The sequence below is a fragment of the Dipodomys merriami genome, unplaced genomic scaffold (genome assembly GCF_024711535.1).
Source record: "Dipodomys merriami isolate MVZ:Mamm:240054 unplaced genomic scaffold, mDipMer1.0.p SCAF_10, whole genome shotgun sequence".
Lineage (NCBI taxonomy): Eukaryota > Metazoa > Chordata > Mammalia > Rodentia > Heteromyidae > Dipodomys > Dipodomys merriami.
Window position 1 is genome coordinate 6,874,951 of NW_027202271.1, and position 20,091 is coordinate 6,895,041.

Sequence of the window (20,091 nt, forward strand, 5' to 3'; positions counted from 1 at the left end):
AATGTAATTTGAAGAGTATAAAGCTTGAGCTGGCCACTGGTGGTTCATACTTATAATCCTAACTTCTCAGGAGGTTGAGATAGAGGATCCAAGTTCAAAGCCAGTCCTGGAAGCAAAGTCTGTGAGAATCCTCTTTCCAATTAACCAGCAGAGGTGTGACTCAAGGGTGGAGTGCCAGCCTTCAGTGAAGAAACTAAGGGACAGTGTCCAAACCCTGCTTCAATCCCCTGAGTCAGCACTGAGAGAGAGAGAGAGAGAGAGAGAGAGAGAGAGACAGACAGACAGACAGACAGACAGACAGACAGACAGACAGACAGAGACAGAGAGAGAGGGACAGAGACAGAGAGAGAGGAAATCTACTTTGGAATGAACTTTAGTGAAGATGTGAAATATAATTTTACTTGATTGGGTGCTTATGTTTGGAAGATTGACTTTATACTACACCAGTAATATTTTTTCAGATATTTTTAATCACATGCTAGTCTAGTACTCTGAGATGAATATTTTGAAAGGGGTGGGAATATCATTATACAACTTGATGAGCTTAATATTAATATTCAATTCAGTCAATGATAGGAAGCCACCGAACGTATCTGAGAAGGCCAATAAGATGATCATGATTCTACTATATGATTATTTATTTACTAGATGCCAATGGCTTACCTCTGAATCCTAGCTACTCAGGAAGCTAATATCTGGAGGATCAAAGTTGGAAGTCAACCCCTGGCAAAAAGTCTGCTAGATTCTATTTCCGAAACAACCAGCAAAAAGCAGTGCAAGAGGCCTGGCTCAAGTGATAGAGTGCCACCCAAGTCAATGTGAGGCCCTGAGTTCAAACACTAGTACCTGCAAGAAAACCAAAAAAGTATTTATGTGTAGTCAGTATGCAAGTCAAAATAGGAAAGGAGGTTTATTAGAAATTGTGATTGTATAAACAATAGAAAGAGGGACCTCATTAGGGTAAGAACAAGATAGGAAAGGATTCCAGGAACATTCTTACGTTATCTGTAGCTACTTTTGAAGAAATGGAAGTAAAGTGAACTACTTCTGTCACTTGGACCAATGGGAAAGAAAGGACTAAAAGAATGCTAATCTTTTCAGTGTGGCATTTGTCTGATCACATAGTAACAAATATAGTCCATGGGAAAAGAAATTAGTTGTGAAGCATGTTGATTAAGAAGAGGGGCATAATAAGTTTTAGACACTAAAGAGTTCAGGAAGATATGAGTTGAGCATCTGCCAGATGCTAAGGCTCATGCTTGTAATTCTAACTACATGGGAGACTGAAAATAGGAGGATCATGGTTTGAGGCCAACTCCAGGTAGAAATGTAGATGAGATCCCTTTTAAATTTGTAGGTGGGCATGATGACATGGACCTCTCATCTCAAGGTAAATGGGAGGCTGATATTATGATGATTGCTGTGCCAGGCCATGGCAGGCAGAAAAGTGTGGATGTGGTGGATGGGAAGCCTAGAATAGACAGATTGACCCTCACACATGTGTTCAGGCAGGAAGCAAGACCCTAGGCTCAAAATAACCAGTGAGAATTAGGGCTGATAGCTTGGATGAGAAGTAAGTACAAGGCCATGAGTTCAAAACCCTAGACTCTCCCCTAGTCCAAAAATAAAAACAGGTTGACCATCAGTGATTCTGGAACTAAAGAAGAGGACTGTAAATGATTGCTGATACTTTGCAAGTATTTGAATGAACTCAACTATGTTCGGAGAAAAGATAAGGAGCCTGGATAATGAGAGACACACAGCCAATAAAAGATAGAAAGGACAATACCCATAGCTAACAGAATACCCCAAAATATGCTCTATTGTAAAAACCAAAGAAGATGAAAGCTTTGAAAAGGAAAGATTAGTAACAAGACAAGATGTAGATTAGTAACACTAGTAGATGCTGTAAAGAAACTGAGTAGAGTAGAGGGTAGGGGAGGAAGGGAGAAGGGAAAGAAGGAAAGGATATGGAATGGAAGGGAAATTCACAATGTGAGGAAATTCATTTCAAAGCAGGCCTCTGAAGAATGGCTATAATAGAGGATAGATGGAGGACCTCAGGGAGAAAGCCAAGGGGTTTTCTCATTTCCAACAGCAGGAATAAACTCATTTAAATGATAAATGTCTTTCCAAGCAGAAAAAGGGGTTATGGTTGGTAAAGCTATATGGAGGCCAAACAAAATCAGAATCCAATGGATAGACATCTTTAGAATTACCTGCCATTAGGTGATTAACTTTGGTGAGAGAACTTTCACACAGCAGAGGTGGAGTTAAGGAGTAGATGGGAGGTAAGAAACTGAAGGCAGCAAGTATAGATTAGTCTCCTGATGGGGAAGAAAAATGGGGATGTAAGGTGAATAGGAAAGCCAGGAGTTTGGGCTCCTCTATTGAAAAGAAATCTCCCAGACTTCTTCCCAAAAGAACTCCATGGAGTCTACTTAAATGTAGATGAAGGCTAGCAGGAGCTGGTGTCTTATACACACCTCTAATCCTAGCTACTTAGGAGGCTAGGATCTTAGGATCAATATTTGAAGTCATCCCAGGCAGAAAAGTTATGTCTCTTATTCACGATTAATCACCCCAAACTGCCCCCCCCAACTGTGGCTCAAGTGGTAGAGCGCCAGCCTTGAGTGAAAAAGCTAAGAGATAACTCCGTAGGCCCTGAGTTCAAGCCCCAGTACTGGTACACACACACACACACACACACACACACACACACACACACACACACACACACACACACACACACACACACACACACACACACACACACACACACACACACACACACACACACACACACACACACACACACGGTAGATGAGGGGCAAAATCTAAAATACTGTAGTTTGTTTTACTTCGTCATTAGGAGCTGTGGACAGAAGAGAACAGAAGCAGTTTTGTGAATCTAGTCATTCTTCCCTTTCATTTCTCCTTTTGTTTAGTGGTCCTTGGGAATGAACTCAAGGCCTTGCATTTGGTAGGCAGGTACTCTACCACTTGAGTCATGCCTCTGGCCCTTTTTGTGTTGGTTATTTTTTAGGTGGAATCTCATTCTATTCCCAGGCTGGCAAGAGCTGTGATGTTCCTGTGTGTGTCTTACCATGTTGTTGAAGGTGACAGGCCTGAGCCACTTCATCCAGTCATTGGTTAGGATGGAGTCTCATGAACTGAGCTGGCCTTGAGCTGTGATTCTCAGATCTTCACCTTCCAGATAGCTAGGATTCTAGGTTTGAGCCACTGCATCCAGCCTCTTTTCATCTTTCTAAAAGCAGATACATCCCAGTGTCACCATCTTCTTTTCTTTATTTCATATTTTCCTCATTCTGTTTATCTTTGTTACTTAAAAAACTTTCCTCCACCTAGCATATAAAGTTCTAAAAGTGTTATTTCCATGGAATTTTAAACTTTCCTCCACAACCCAAATTATGTAGTTTATGAAAAACTTAAAGCTGTCAACATATATGTTTTGTACTTTATTCACCTTCCTTTAGAACATTTGTATATATATGCATCACAAAATAATATCCCAACACTTTAGCAAAGAATAGGAAGAACTGTGCAGGATATATACATGTATATGATATAATTGATTATATATAATTATATATCTATGACTAATAGATATATAATTAATCTTTCATAGACAAAATGTATAATTGATGTAGTTGAGATGTCAACCTTTATGAAGATAAATACAATGTAACTACTACATCTATTAATTCTAGTATTAATGCTTGTATAAAACAACACATTCAACAACATCTCCAATTTTAATTCCATGAGAATTCATACCTGTATTGAAGAAGACTAAATTCCAGATTTGTAGTCTTCTGATAATATATTTTATATAAGACTATAGCCTACTCCTTTTTTTTTCTCCTACTTGGCACTTCCCACTTTGAAAATCTGACAGATGATTCCTCTGATTTTTACTTTTATAGTCATCCTGCAAAGTGATGATTGGAGCATTTTTCTATCCTTTCAAATCCTGAAAAAGTATATCTCTATTATAGATAGATAGATAGATAGATAGATAGATAGATAGATAGATAGATAGATAGATAGATAGATAGATAATAGACCTAACAAATGATTTTTGGGTACATATGTAATAACATTTTATTTATTTTTATAACCAATAGCAGTATGGGTCAGAGTTAGGCCTATTTTTCTTTTTGGTTGGTCATGAAGCTTGAACTTAGGGCCTGGGCACTGTCCCTGAGCTTCTTTTGTGCAAGGCTAGCACTCTACCACTTGAGCCACAGCACCACTTCTGGCTTTTTCTGTTTATGAGGTACCGAGGACTCAAACCAAGGACTTCATGCATGCTAGGCAAGCAGTCTACCACTAAGCCACAATCCCAGCCCAGTTTAGGTCTATTTTTAGTTTTTTAAACAGTTTTTTTTAAAGAGTTTCCACACTGATTTTCATAATGGTTGAACTAATTTACATTCTCAGCAACAGTTGATGAGGGATCCTTTCCTCTCTCATTCTTGCCATCATTTCTTGTTTGTTTTCTTGATGATAGCTATTCTGACTGGGATGAGATAGACTCTGAGTATAACTTTGATTTGCATTTCCTTTATAGCTCAGGATGTTGAGCTTTATGAGATCTCTGACATTTCTCTGTTCAATTTTTGTTCTCTTTTTCTATTCTGGATATTAACTCTTTATCTGTTTAATAATAGGCAAAGATTTTCTTCCATTCTGTCAGTTGTCTCTTGGTTCTACTGATCATTTCTTTTAATGTGTAAAAACTTGAATTTGATGAAGTCCCATTTGCCAGTTATTGCTCTTATTTCATGGGCTACTGGAGTCTTATTCAGAAAATGATTATATATGCCTGTTTTAGTTCCACAGTTAGTATTTTCAAATATTACATTAAGATCTTTGATCATTTTCAATGTATTTCCTACAGAATGAGGGATAGGGGTCTAGTTTAATCTTCTGAATAAAGAAAACTAGTTTTCCCCCCACCATTTGTTGAATAGCTGCTTTTCTCCAATGTATATTTTTGCTCCTTTGTCAAAAATGGTTAACTGTATCTGTGCAGTTTTATTTCTGGACTTTATATTCTGTTCTGTTAGTCTTTGTGTCTGTTTTGTGCCAGTACCAAGCTGTTTTTGTTATTATGACTCCATAGGATCCTTTGAAGTCTTATATTTCAATTCTCTCAATGTTACTCTTTTTCCTGAGATGAATTTTCCTCAAATGAATTTTTCTTTTTCCTCATTTTGCTATTTCTGCTGAGAATGACATTGGGACATTGACTGTCATTGTGTTGAATCTGTAGGTTGGTTTTGGTAGTATGCTTATTTTCATGATATTGATCCTGTCACTGCATGAACATGGGAGGTCTTTTAGTCTTTAAGAAATCAAGATTTTATGGTTTTCATTCACATACTTTGTTAAGTTTATACCTAGGTATTTAATTTTATGTATTAGACTGTTGTAAATGGAATTGTTTCTTTGATATGTTTTTTCAACCTGTTCATTGTATATAGGAAAACTTCTGAGTTTTCTGATGATTTTACATCCTGCTACATTGCCAAGAGTGTTAGATAGATCTAAGAATCCTTAGAGTCTTTTAAGTATGGGATCATACCAGCAGCAAACAGATAGAATTTCACTTCTGTCTTTGAGTCCCTTTTATGTTTTTCTCTTGACTTGAGAGGACATCTTTATCTCATTTCTGACATCAGAGGAAATGACTTCAGTTTTCCCCCTTTTAGTATGATTATGGCTGTAAGTTTGTCATATGCAGCTTTCCTTACATTGAAATACATTGCTTCTATTCCTAGTTTCTTCAGAGCTTTTATCATAAAAGGATGTTGAATATTGTCCAAGGCTTTATCTGAATCAACTCAGATGGTCATGAGGATATTTTTTGTTCTAGCTTTTGTTTCTGTGCTATATTATAGCATTTATTGATATTAATATATATAATACACACATATACACACACACATATATAAATGGCAGGGAGTCAGTTGTGGAGCTTGTACTCAGGGCCTGGGCACTGTTACTGACCTTTTATGCTCAAGGTTAGTGCTCTACTACATTGAATCACAGCTCCACTTCTGGTTTGCTGGTGGTTAATTGGAGATAGAGTCTCACTGACTTTCCTACCCAGTATGGCTCTGAACCACAATCCGTAGATCTCAGCCTCCTGAGTAGCTGGGATTACAGCGTGAGCCACAGGTATTTTTAACAATCCTCACCTCTCTGGAGTTAAACCAACTTGGTCATGGTACATGATCTTTTTAATCAATTGTTCAACTCAGTTTGTAAGCATTTATTGATGTTTTACATCTATTGAAGAGACTGGCCTATAATACTCTTACTGTTGTGACTTTGTCTGGTTACAGATTGAGTAACATTAATGAAGACTATAAGGCATATGTCATGTTTTGTTTTTGTGCTGGTACTGGGGTTTGAGTCTAGGGCCCAAGCTTTTTCTCTCAAAGCTGGCATTTTATCACTTGAGCCACAGGTCTGCACTTGTGGGTTTTTAATGGCTAATTAGAGATAAGAGTCTCCCATACCTCCACCCTAGGCTAGCTGTGAATCATGATCTTCAGGTCTCAGCCTCCTAAGTAGCTACGATTATAGGTAATTATGATAATACATAATAGATAATTGTAAGTAATTACATTATATATATATATATGTGTGTATATATATATATATATATATATATATATATATAAAATCCTATAGGAGTATAGGATTTTATTATGCCTTCCTGGTGGGCACCTGGAAGGTATAATGTTTCATAAGGCAGGAAGGGATGGTGGCTTGTCTCACACGGGGTTAATGAGAATGAACTGTGAAACAGAGAAGAGCTAGTTAATGTGTTGGGGAAGTAGAGAGGAGGAGAGATGAAAAGAAGGAAGTTAAACAGACCAAAAAGGAAAAGGTGATCTGCTCAAGAGTAGGTATCAAGAAAAATTATGGTAGAGATAGAGGTCAAATATGAAGTAACTGTTCTAATTGTTGATAGGAGGAAATAAATGAAGAAAAGTGATAGGAAGAAAAGATAGATGATGTGGTTTAAGTTTGAATGTAAATCTATTAAAGTGTAAAATAAGGGATAAGGATATTGTAGTTCACAGGGACTACAGAGAGAAACAAGGGAGGAAGTTCAAGATATATCCTACAAATTTTAGGAGTGAGGGACGGAATGGAATGGGGGGGAGGGATGGATTGAGAATGTTAAAAGGAGTGACATTTATCAAGATGCATTGTATTCATCCATTGTTAAATGGAAACTCCTTCTTACAACTACTTAAAGATAATTTTAAAAATCCATGTCACTTAAAAAAAGAAAAAGAAAAGAAAAGAAGAAACTGGGAAAAGATGTGGAAAAGTACAACAACGGAGCTCACTGGACACTGATGAAAGTGAACTATACAATTTGTAGGTGGAGATGGGAGGGAGGGATGGGGAGAGAATGTGGGACGAGAAGACACTGTAAGAAAGGAAATATACTCATTACCTGACTCATGCCATTGTAAACCATCACCCCTATAATAACAAAGTAAGTTAATTTTTTAAAAATAATACAAACAAAAATGTTCTTTAGTAGTATATTACTGAGTAGTTACGTCATGAGTCAACTATAAAGAGAAAGGTTTTGTTTTATGGTTTTCCTGGAGCTTGGACTCAGGGCCTGGGCACTGTTCCTGAGTTTTGTTGTTTTTTTGCTCAAGGCTAGAGCTCTTCCATTTGCACCACAGCTTCTTTTATATTTTTCTTGGTAGTTTATTGAAGATGAGTCTCATGGACTTTCCTGTCTAGTCTGGCTTTGAACTGCAATCCTCAGATCTCAGCCTTCTCAGTAGCTGAAATTACAGATGTGAGGCAATAGAGATAGATTCTTAATGCTTTTACACAAAAAAGTTACTTGGTTTAGTATGGCTTATTATCTATTGTAAATGCTATAAAAGCAACTATTGACAGCAGTTGCCTCATTCCACGTGATATATTGTAATGTTCTTGAGCTCAACCACTAACATTTCTCTATTATACTTTTGTTCCATATTTGTATTGTCTTTTAATAAAAATGAACCTTAAGTTATAATCTGTGTGTTCTCCCAGCCAATCTGCTTTTTAATTTTTTTTAATATACAGAGGAGTTACAGTTACATAAGTAAGGTAATAAGTACATTTCTTATCAGACTTGCTACTTCTTCCCTCATTTTTCTCCTACTTTCCCACTCCCCACTCCCTCCAAGTTGTAAAAATATTCCAACATATTGTCTTGTGTACATGACTGTTGCATTGGTTCCTCCTTGTCCTTTGTCTGACCAAAAATTTTCTTTTCCTAATTCAAATAAACATACATGCAATACTAGGGTACCAAACAATCTGCTTTTGAGACTCATGACAGAGTTGCCACAACTCTAAGAGACATGTCAGATCAAGGGTCTTTACAATTATTTTATTGATCAGAGATGAGTAAAGGCTTAATACACTAATATTCACTCAATTGAACAATTACAATGGATTAATTTAATAAAATATAAATCATATCTCTTAGAGTCTTTTGGAGATATTGTTTTTGTTGGGGCAGCATCTATTTGTAGTTGCTGTCAGTATTGACCAAGGATTCTTCCCTCTTCTGTGAACTATAAGGAGATCAGTTATTTGAGTCATATTTTTGTCTGTGTGCAGGTGTGGAACTTGACCACAGAGCCTCACGCTCTTCCTTAGCAAAAGCTCAAGGTTAAAGCTGTGCCATTTAAGCCATATTTTCACTATTGACTTCTTGCTACTTAATTGGAGACAAAAGTATCTCAGGTTTTTCTGCCTGGGTTGACTTCAAAGTGGGATCCTCAGATCTCAGCCTCCTGAGTAACTAGGATTACAGGTGTGAGCCACCAGTGCCCTGCTTATATTTTTATATCTTAAAGTGCTCCTTTGCCCCTGGATTTTCCCCCTAAATTTAAAAATGAGCATCCTTCTTTTCTTAAAAAATATGATCAGGAAATGAAATAAAACAGGTCTTTCTCCATCCTTCTTTTCTCACTTCCTGTCTTAAATTTTAGATGTAGGTGAGAAATAAATCATTCTTTCTACATCTTCAGCTTTCTTTTCCCCAGTTGCTACTGAATAGAGACTAAATTTGCACAGTGCACTTGTTACTTTTCCATTGTTTTTCTTATTTTCCTGGAATACTCCAAAGTAGGGGAGACCCTGCCCCTCTCCGGTAAGATTACTGGGGCTTGACCTCAGAGCCTCATGCTTTTGCTTGGTGTTTTTACTCAAAGCTGGAGCTCTACCATTCAAGCCCCACCTCCACTTCCAGCTTTTTACTAGTTAATTGGAGATAAGAGTCTCTTGGAGTTGACAACCCAGGATGGTTTCAAACCACTTAGATTCTTAAATCTCTCAGCCTCCTGAGTAATTAAGATCATTAGATGTGGCTGATAATGTCTTTTTGTTAAAACATTTTATTTGCTTTTGCTTCAGTGACCTTGTTTTTAAGTTGTTGTACCTGATAACACTGTGATAACACTTTTTTTTTCAACTTTTTATTTGTTATTGTTGGTTATTTTGGGGAGAAAGTTTCATAGATTTTCTTTTTATTGTGAAAATACCGTACAGAGGGGTTACAATTACATGGGCAAGATAACGAGAACATTTCTTATCAAGCATTGTTGCCTCCTCCTTTGTTTCCCCTTTCCATCCCTTCTCATACCTGCCCCTGCCAAACAACTACCCAATCCCCCCCCCCCACCAAAGTTGTAAAGTTTGTTTTTTGACATAACTACTTGAACACCTCATTGTTGCAATGGGTCCACCTGTATCCCTATTTGTTTTTCCCCTTCAATTTTCCAAAAATTATAACAGTGAAAGCAGGGGCTATACTGTGGGGAAGAGACATACAAAGCAACAAAGAAATCATCTTATAAATATGTTAGAAACAATTGCATGATGAAAGAAAAAAAACGTTTGAATACTTATCTTGGGGTTCATTTCCCTAACATCAACTTATCTGACCTTTTCTGCTTGACTCAGACATACACTGGTTATTGCAAATAAGGGAAACCATGGAGCCTATGTTTCTTTGGGCCTGGCTTACTTCACATAATATAATTTTTTCCAAGTCTTTCCATTTCCTAACAAATGGGGCAATGTCATTCTTTCTGATGGAGGCATAGAATTCCATTGTGTATATATACCACATTGTCTTGATCCATTCATCTACTGAGGGGCATCTGGGTTGGTTCCCTATCTTAGCTGTGGTAAATAAGGCTGCAATAAACATAGTTGTGCTGGTAGCTTTAGTGTGGTCTTGTTTGTGAACATTTGGGTAAATGCCCCAAAGTGGGACTGCTGGGTCATAGGGGAGCTCTATGTGGAGTCTTTTGAGAAACCTCCACACTGCTTTCCAAAGTGGTTGAACAAGTTTACACTCCCACCAACAATGCAGTAAGGTTCCCTTTTAGTCACATCCCCTCCAGCATCTGTTGTTATTAGAGTTCTTGATTCTAGCCATTCTAACTGGGGTAAGGTGGTATCTCAATGTTGTTTTGATTTGCATTTCTTTTTTTTTTTATTGTGAAATTACTGTAGAGAGAGGTTACAAGATAATGAGTACATTTCTTATCAAGCATTGTAGCCTCCTCTTTTGTTTCCCCTTCCCATCCCTTCCCATCCTCCCCCCGCACCCCCCATCCAATCCAACCCCCTCCCCCTTGTAAAGTTCGTTTTTAACATAACGACTTATACATCTCATTGTTTTGCATTTCTTTTATGGCTAGGGAGGTTGAGCATTTCTTCATGTGTCTATTGGCCATCCTTCTTTCATCTTCAGAGAAGTTTCTCTTTAACTCTTTAGCCCACTTATTTATTGGGCAGTTGTTTCTTTGAAGATTTTTTTACAGTGTTATTTCTTTCTTGCTCATCTGATTGGCCTCACATCTCTTAATGCTAAATTCCTCCCAGTTAAGTTCTGTAATTATCACGACACTAACTTTCACCTCTCTGTGAAAATGGCACTCAACCATGAAGTCTAGCCTTGACCTCTGTCTTAACTTCAGGTACAAATTTTCAAGTTTCTTTTTACTTCTATGACATCTTTCACTGAACCTTAAATGGCATTTTCCTTCTTCAGAAACTGTTTCTAGTTTCAAGTAGCAGTGCATGCATACTTCTGGTCAACCACACTAGAACATTCAAAATATCTTAAATCCCATGTTTCTTTTATTTGTTATGTCTAAAAAAGAAAAGAATATAGAATTGATTACATCTTGTCAATTCTAGCTTAAATTATTTTTAAGTAAAAATTTTGTTTTCATGTTAAACTCTTCTAAGCCCTAAGAAAACAGTACCTCTCTCTCTGTCTCTCTGTCTCTCTGTCTCTCTGTCTCTCTGTCTCTCTGTCTCTCTGTCTCTCTCTCTGTCTCTCTCTCTCTCTCTCTCTCTCTGTCTCTCTGTCTCTCAATACTAGTCTTACAGCTTAAACTCAGGGTCTAGGCATTGTTCCTGAGCATTTTTGCTCAAGGCTAACCTTCTACAACTTGAACTACAGTGCCATTTCTGGTTTTCTAGTGGTTAATTGGAAATGAATCTCACCTTCCTGCCTGGGCTGGCTTGGAAACATGATTCTCAGATCTCAGTCTCCTAAGTAGGTAGGATTATAGGATGAGTACCCAGTTAACAGTGCCCTCATACCAACCTTTTCATTTTCAATGGTTTTAGCCACTGTCACCCATGATGTAAAAACATGAGATAGTGAGTTCCAGAAATAAATGATCTCTAAGTTTTAAAGTGTGGCCTGTTTTGAGGAGTGTGATAAAGTGTCATGTTAGCTTGCTGTGCCCCACATAGAACATGAATCATTTATTTTCCCAGAGTATCCACACAGTATGTGCTATCAGCCTATTAATCCCTTACTGGCTATCTCAGTTTTCACGCAAAAGTTGTGGTATTACAGACTTTCTTTTCCACTAACCCTCATTTGGCTCAAGAATGGATCTAAAATACAGGAGTACTGATAACTGGCAATTCAGATATTCCAAGAAACCACAGCCATTGCTAAGTAGAAAGGTAAAAGTTCTCAACCAGAAAAAAAAAAGGCATTAAAAAGATTGAGTTCCCTGAATGTCATTTTCCCTGAATAATATACCAATTTTACTTAAAATGTTCTTTAAAATGCTTTTTCCCCCTCAAATTCTCGTGTTTTACTTTGGAGGAAAAGAGGTAATTATCAGCTCCTTTTGTGTGCACCTTCTCATTCTTTACAATAAACAAGAACTTAACCTTATTCAACTTTTATTCACCCGAGACTTAGAAGAATTAGACCAAGGAAGCTTAATTTGAAAGGTAGTTGTCTGGTGTCATTTGGATGTGTAGATACACCTAAAGGAGGAATTAGTTTTGGAGTATGAAATAAACATGAAGCCCCAAGAGACATGTATTTTTATTGAGTTTTCCAAGGTTCTTAATTATCAATGGTTGGGGATTAGACCTTAATTGTAGTATATTCTCCAAGAACTGTAGTGTCACTTTAGACAGTCTTTTAAATATGTTTCTTTAGAGACAAGTCATGGAAGAGAAGTTTTTCTGTTATTAACAATAAGCCATGAAGAAAGACTTTAGGATTCAAGATTTTTTTTTTAAAAGTTAAATAAAAATTAGAACAAATGTTAAATAAGAAATTGAAGGTAGGGGCTAGGAAGGTGGCTCAGTGGTAGAGCGCTTGCCTTGCAAGCCTGAGGCCCTGGGTTCCATACCTCAGCACCACATAAGCAAAAAGAAAAAAGCCAAAGTGGCGCTGTGGCTCAAGTGCTAGAGCGCTAGCCTTGAGCTGAAGAGCTGAGGGACAGCGCCCAGGCCCAGAATTCAGGCCCCACGACCGGACCTCCCCCCCCACCCAAAAAAAAAAGAAATTGAATGTAAAAAGTGCCATATCCACTTTGATCAGAAGTACAGGAACAATCCAACTACAGGCACAAAGTTCAAGAGGATATGTTTGTCTGGATTGCATAAGCTTAATATAGATATGTATAGTTCAAAGTAATATGGATTTGAGTTTTCTTTCAGGTAGTGTTATAAAGACTTTTTTGGATAGAGGCTGCATTTCTCTAAGGGTATAGTTTGGAAACAGGTCTCAAGGATTTGACTTTGAAATATGGTCTGTAATCCCAAGATCTCTGTACTACTTTCTTATTTTTCCTGAAAAGTCTTCAAACCAAAGTATAGTCTTATTTTTAGGTCTTATTCTAGACCATGGTCCTAAGAGTTACCTTAGTGTTACCTACTTTGAGAGACAGAGTTGATCAATAGAGGAATAAAGAGGAGATGTCCTTGTCTCTCATTAAACCTGGAGTACTACTCACCTCAAACAGTATATTCAAGTATAATAAACTTTGAAGAATTGGAGACCATTATGAAATGTACATAAACACATGCATACATATACACACATATACACACATATATACATGCTTACACACACATATATGAAAAATACAATCTGGGAAAATGAAATATAATTTGGAGAACATTTTAAGAAGTTTTCAGAGATGGACAACACACTCATAGGAAGCTAGCCATCTCACATTTGGACTAAAATGAGCTTTGTAGTCGGATATCAGATGACTTGTTGCATATATATATATCAATTGGAAAATAAAAGTAATGAATCACCTGAATAATTAAGCTTTGAAGCTTACGACTGTTAGGAATTAGACTATTTACACCTACATAATCTAAAACATCAGCTAACACTTTTAGTTTCTAGCATGGTGGGAAACTACAATATAGTTTTAGAATAAAACTTTATAAAATTTGACAGTGTTTCTCATACCTATCTCATCATTTCATGGAAGTGCCATGTTTTTCACTTAAGGAAAAAAGTCATATGTCAAGGCTTATCTCAAAACCTCATGATGAAGAGATCTTTCAGGGGAAAGGAAATAATTCTGTCTGAGACTCTTGATTTTGGTTAGAGACTCAGGGCTCATTGAGTCAGAAGGTGTAATATAGTTTCTGGGTACATTTTTTTGTTTTTCAAAGAAGTTTAAATATTTATTTATTTATTTATTTATGGATGGATGGATGTGTCAGTACTGGGGCTTAAACTCAGGTCCTGGACACTGTCCCTTAACTTTACACTTAAGATTGGCCTTCTACCACTTGAGCCACAGCTCTACTTCTGGCTTTTGAGGGTTAATTGGAGGTAAGAGTCTTACAGACTTTCCTGCCTAGGCTGGCTTTGAACAACAATCCTCAGATCTCAGCTTTCTGAATAGCTAGGTTTACTGTCATGAACCATAAGTACCTGATCTTTTTTATGCAAAGACGGTAGAATTCTCTCTCTCTCTCTCTATCTATATATGTATGTATGTATGTATGTATATATACATATATATTCTCTATGACTATAGTAAGCCTGTATTGTAATTTTTGTACTGATAGGTGCTAGAAATAAGGAAACACTCAGCCATATCTGTGGAGCAACAGGTCTGTGAACCAAAGGAATGAATTCAGGAGAGAGATTTCACATAGACCACCAAAGACACAGGAATATGCACTCTCACACTTGGGTCTCTTCCATTGTAAATTTTCTCTCCATCATTCAGAACAGAAAATTTTACCAGGAAGCTAGAAAATGTGTTGTAGAGGGGAACAGACAAATGGAGAGAGGAACAAAGGACAAATGCAGTCCAAATATTCAGCATACATATGTACAAATAGAGCTAGATAACTTGAGGGGATGGGTGGAGATAGGGGAGGACTGGGGAAGGGGTAATATTGATCAAGATGCATAAATTGACATGTTAAATTAAAATTCATTTGTACAACTATTTGGCTATTTAAAAATCAATTTAATTTCCCCCCCCCCAAGCTTTACCATTATAATTAGAATGCTTGTAAACACTTATGTATAAGATTTGCAATGCAAAACAAATGGTTAAAACCAAACAAAGATGGTTTGAGCCTGATATTCATGTACATTCCTTGATAGGTATGTAAACTTATTTTTAGTTCATAAGAATAAAATTTCAAATCACACACACCCTTGATAGGTATGTAAACTTATTTTTATTTCATAAGAATAAAATTTCAAATCACACACACCCTCCAAAATAGCCAAGATAGAAACGTTAAGTCTCTATTCAAGCTGAACCACCAAACTCATTCCAGAAATATGCTCCAGAAATATTTTCCCCCACTTCCTCCTTAATGATTGTAAAAGAAACATGCATTTCCAGGCCTGTATTAGGAACAAACTGAAATGTGATGCAAATTTTATTATTGTTTTATTTTTTTAGGGGTCATTTTTATTTCTACTTTTCATAAAATTTTTTTCCAGTGGTTTGCTTCTATTACCTGTGTTGAAATGAGTGATCATAGTCAACAATTGATGTGGAGGAACTCCAAAGCTGTATCATTAGGTGACTGAATATAGGAGCATAAAATACCTACATTCAATTGAGTGCATATACCTTGTCTTGTCAGCTGTTCTCTATTGATCTTCTTAATGGGTGTTTATGTTTTGGCTTCTTTATCTGATTTTACATTTTTCTCAGGAGAAAAAAGTGACTTTCCATTAGGATGGTAATGATGATGACCAACGTAACTGAGATTGTGAAATCTAATACTCTCACAGTTCTCTGCTTTCTATTAATTTTGCATTAGTCACCTTGTGGGGACAAATATTTCAAGATACTACTTGAATGTGAATTTGCCTTGTGGCATAAGAAACAGCTAATTCTTGAAGTTGCTTTTTGTAATGTAACAATATTTCACTTGATTGAAACTGGTGTTATCTCTCTATCCTTATGTGTACACACATGGAAAAATACCAAATTCCTGTCTAGTTTTCTGAGTTTTCAGCATGGTAAAATGGGACAAATTCAGCAGTGATACTATGATGGTTTTATCTGAAACATTAATTTTAATAAATGTTGATAATGCTGAATAGATAACAGGTTAGATATAAAACATTAACAGCCTTTGAAAAAAATTAGAAAAAGTCAAAATCTATTAGTTGAAAAGTAGGTAGTGGTCAGGTGCTGGTGGCTTACACCTGTAATCCTCAATACTCAGGAGGCTGAAATTTACGGTTTGCAGTTTGAAGCCTGCCTAGTCAGAAAAGTCCGTGAGAAAAGTGCTATTTCACAGGTTCGCAAAAAAAAAAAAAAAAAAAAAAAGAAAAGAAAAGAAAAGTCTGTGAGACTCTTATTTCCATTTAACTAGGAAAAAGCTAGAAGTGGAGGTTTGAGTCAAGTGATAGAGCACTTTTTTGGAGCCAAAAGCCAAGTGAGAGCATGAGATCCAGACTTCAAGCCCCAGTGCCCAGATTTCAAGCACAGAATATAACAACAACAACAAAAAAGTAGTTAATGGTTTTATGAATGTAAGTTTATAAATCTTATGTAAGTTTATGAAATCTTATGGTAATGGTCAAAACACAAAACTTAATGTTTTTAGGGGGTCAAAATTATCTGACCTTTGGTAAATGTATTATGATTAATTACTGTAGGCAGACAAAATTTAATGTTCAAGTAAGTTAACTATCATTTTTCTAATTATTGATTTGTAGAAAAACTCTTTGGATCATTTCTGAAGCTGAATTCAGAACAGTTTCAAGGTAAGCTTACATTTGCTTCTGTGCATATCTATTCTAAGGAACAAAAATATGTGTCAGAGCTGTATGTAATGGAATTTTCAAACATAGGTACAGCAGCTGAGAACCCAATAGTACTTGGTCTGTGATAAGCACTCAATTTCATTTGGTATTTTTAACCTTTTATAACATTTTTCAAATTTAAAAGATAACTAAAATGCATAGCCATGTGCCCATATGCTCCTCAGAAAGCTGAGATTTGGGGATCACAGTTTAAAGCCAGCCCAGGCAGGAAAGTTCTCTTATCTCTAATTAACCAGCAAAAAAGCCAGAAGTGGAAGTGAAACTCAATTGTTAGAGCACTAGGCTGGGGCTAGTTAAGTGAGTGTTCAGGCCTTGAGTTCAAGGCCCACAACCAGTACACACACACACACACACACACACACACACACACACACACACACACACACACACACACACACACACACACACACACACACACACACACACACACACACACACACACACACACACACACACACACACACACACTGCTTGAAATGACGGTTTATCCTAATAGAGGCAGTAGAAATAAAAAGGAAGTTGTATATGTTATCAGCCAGGGTCATAAATAATGACAGTATTGGTGACAGATTAGATACAAGGAATTAAGGAAAACAGAAAGATGTCTTAAGCTTTTTCCTCTAATAAAAAAGGGAAAAAAATCAAAACATATAGAAATAGTATAAACAGGTTCTCTAGAGAAGATGAATTTGGTTTCTCTGTTTTGCTTTTCAAGCAGCTATTGATGGGGGGGCCCGATTCCTAGATCTTATAGGATATAGGAAGTTGGCTAAAGGAAAAATGTAAAGATAAGATGTTAACTCCAGTAACTTTATTTATTAAAATGTTGAAGTGGGTGATTCTTCTGGAAGAATTAATATAAAAATAGCAGTGTATGAAGCTGGTGTTTTAAATATATCTATCACATGAGCATTTTTAAAAATAAAACACAGCTATTTACACTTGAAAAACTGTACATAAGAAAATAGAAATTCAATATTGTTTTGATTTGCATTTCTTTTATGGCTAGAGAGGTTGAGCATTTCTTCATGTGTCTATTGGCCATTCTTATTGCCTCTTCAGAGAACTTTCTCTTTAAGTCTTTTTAAAATTTTTTAATTTGTATTTTAATAAGTTTTTTTATTGTGAAAATACCATACAGAGGGGTTACAATTACATGAGCAAGGTAATGAGTACATTTTTTATCAAGCATTGTTGCCTCCTCCTTTGTTTTTCCCTTTCCATCCCTGGCCTCCCATCTCCACGACTACCCTTCCCCCCTGCCACTCCCCAGCCAAAGTTATAAAGTTCATTTTTTGACATTGCATCTTGTACATCTCATTGTTACAAAGGGTCCACCTGTATCCCTGTTTAAACAATATTTTTCCCTTCCCCTTCCCAAATTATACCAACATCAAATACAGTAGAAAAAAAATACAGTGAAAACAGAGGTTATACCATGGGGGAGGAACATACAAAGCAACAACAAAAAAAATCACCTTATAAATAAGTTAGAAACAATAGCAAGAAAGAAAAACCACTTGAGTCCTTATCTTGTGGTTTATTTCATCTAAAATCATCTTATCTGACCTTTTCTGCTTGTCTCAGACATATACTAGTTATTGCAAATAAGGGAAACCATGGAGCCTATGTTTCTTTGGGCCTGGCTTAGTTCACTTAATATAATTTTTTCCATTTCCTAACAAATGGGGCAATGTCAGTCTTTCTGATGGAGACATAGAATTCCATTGTGTATATATACCACATTTTCTTGATCCACTCATCTACTGAGGGGCATCTGGGTTGGTTCCATATCTTAGCTATGGTAAATAATGCTGCAATAAACATAGTTGTGCCTGGTAGCTTTAGTATGGTCCTGTTTGTGATCATTTGGGTAAATGCCCAAAAGTGGGATATGGAGTCTTTTGAGGAACCTCTATACTGCTTTCCAAAGTTGTTGAACAAGTTTACACTCTCACCAACAATGCAGTAGGGTTCCCTTTTGGCCATATCCTCTCCAGCATCTGTTGTTATTAGATTTCTTGATTATAGCCATTCTAACTGGTCAGTGTTGTTTTGATTTGCATTTCTTTTATGGCTAGAGAGGTTGAGCATTTCTTCATGTGTCTCTTTAAGTCTTTAGCCAACTTATTAATTAGGCAGTTGTTTCTTTGAGGATTTGTTGTTGGGGGATTTAATTTTTTGAGTTCTAAGTATATTTTAGATATGAGATCCTTGTCCATTGTATGGCTAGTGAAGATCTTCTCCTAATCCGTGGGCTTTCTATTGATCTTGCTAGTTATGTCCTTTGAGCCAGGCCCAAAGAAACATAGGTCCCATGGTTTCCCTTATTTGCAATAACTAGTACATGTTGTAGGACAAGCAGAAAAAGCCAAAAGCTATGTACATATGACCATATAAGATGATGTTAAGCAAAATGAACCCCAAGATAGGGACACAAATATTTTTTTTCTTTCTTGCTATTGTTTCTAACATATTTATAATGTACCATGTGATTTTTTTTGTTTCTTTATATGTTCCTCCCCCATGGTGTAACCCCTGTTTTCACTGTATTTGATGTCAGTGCCCTGCATCTTGTATATACACTTCCCTAATTCGGGGAGGGGAAGAGAAAAAACAAAATGCTTAAATAGGGATACAGGTTGACCCATTGTAACAAAGAGATGTACAAGACACTAACTATGGTGAAAATGAACTTTACAACTTCGGCAAGGGTGTGGGGGTAGGTGTGGAGGTGGGAGGGAAGGGATGGTGGGAAAACAAAGGAGGAAGCAACAATGATCAATAGGAAATGTACTCATTACCTTGCTCATGTAACTGTAACCCCTCTGTACAGCATTTGTACAATAAAAAATGTACACAAAAAGAAGATAGAAACTGAATAATTTCTTGCTTCCTATGCCTGATCCTTAAACTTCAAGCATTTTGTTTAGGTTTTGTTTCTTTTTTTATTATTTCTTTTTTTTTTAATTTAATTTAATTTTATTTGTGAACATACTGTACAGAGGGGTTACAATTACATGGGCAGGATAATGCGTACATTTCTTACCAAGCATTGCAGCCTCCTCCTTTGGTTTACCCTTCACATTAGGTTTTGTTTCTTTGTTTGGTAATATAATGTTAATTGAAAAATAAATAAAATAGAGCCAGGTACCAGTGGCTCATGCCTATAATACTAGATACTTAGGAAGCTAAGATCTGAGGATCACAGTTCAAAGCTAGCCAGAGCAGGAAAGTAAGAGAGACTCTCGTCTTGAATTAACTAGTAAAGGCCAGAAGTGGAGGTATGGTTCATTTGGTAGAGCACCAGTCTTGAGTGAAAATACTAAATGAGAGCTCATGGCCCTGAGTTCAAGCTTCAATACTGGGGCACAAAAAGAGAAATTGAGTGGAAAAGTTATTGTTTAAGATAATGA

General features: G+C 36.6%; 1 protein-coding gene across 6 annotated transcripts in view; it reads left to right on the forward strand.

Moving 5' to 3' along the window:
• Positions 1-20,091, forward strand: part of Cntn1 (contactin 1) — a 297,750-nt gene that overhangs the window by 60,078 nt on the left and 217,581 nt on the right. For all 6 annotated transcript variants that reach the window (XM_070039080.1, XM_070039092.1, XM_070039094.1 and 3 more), the window contains exon 3: positions 16,568-16,615. The gene's annotated coding sequence lies outside the window, so the exon portion shown is untranslated. The remainder of the gene's footprint in view (positions 1-16,567; positions 16,616-20,091) is intronic.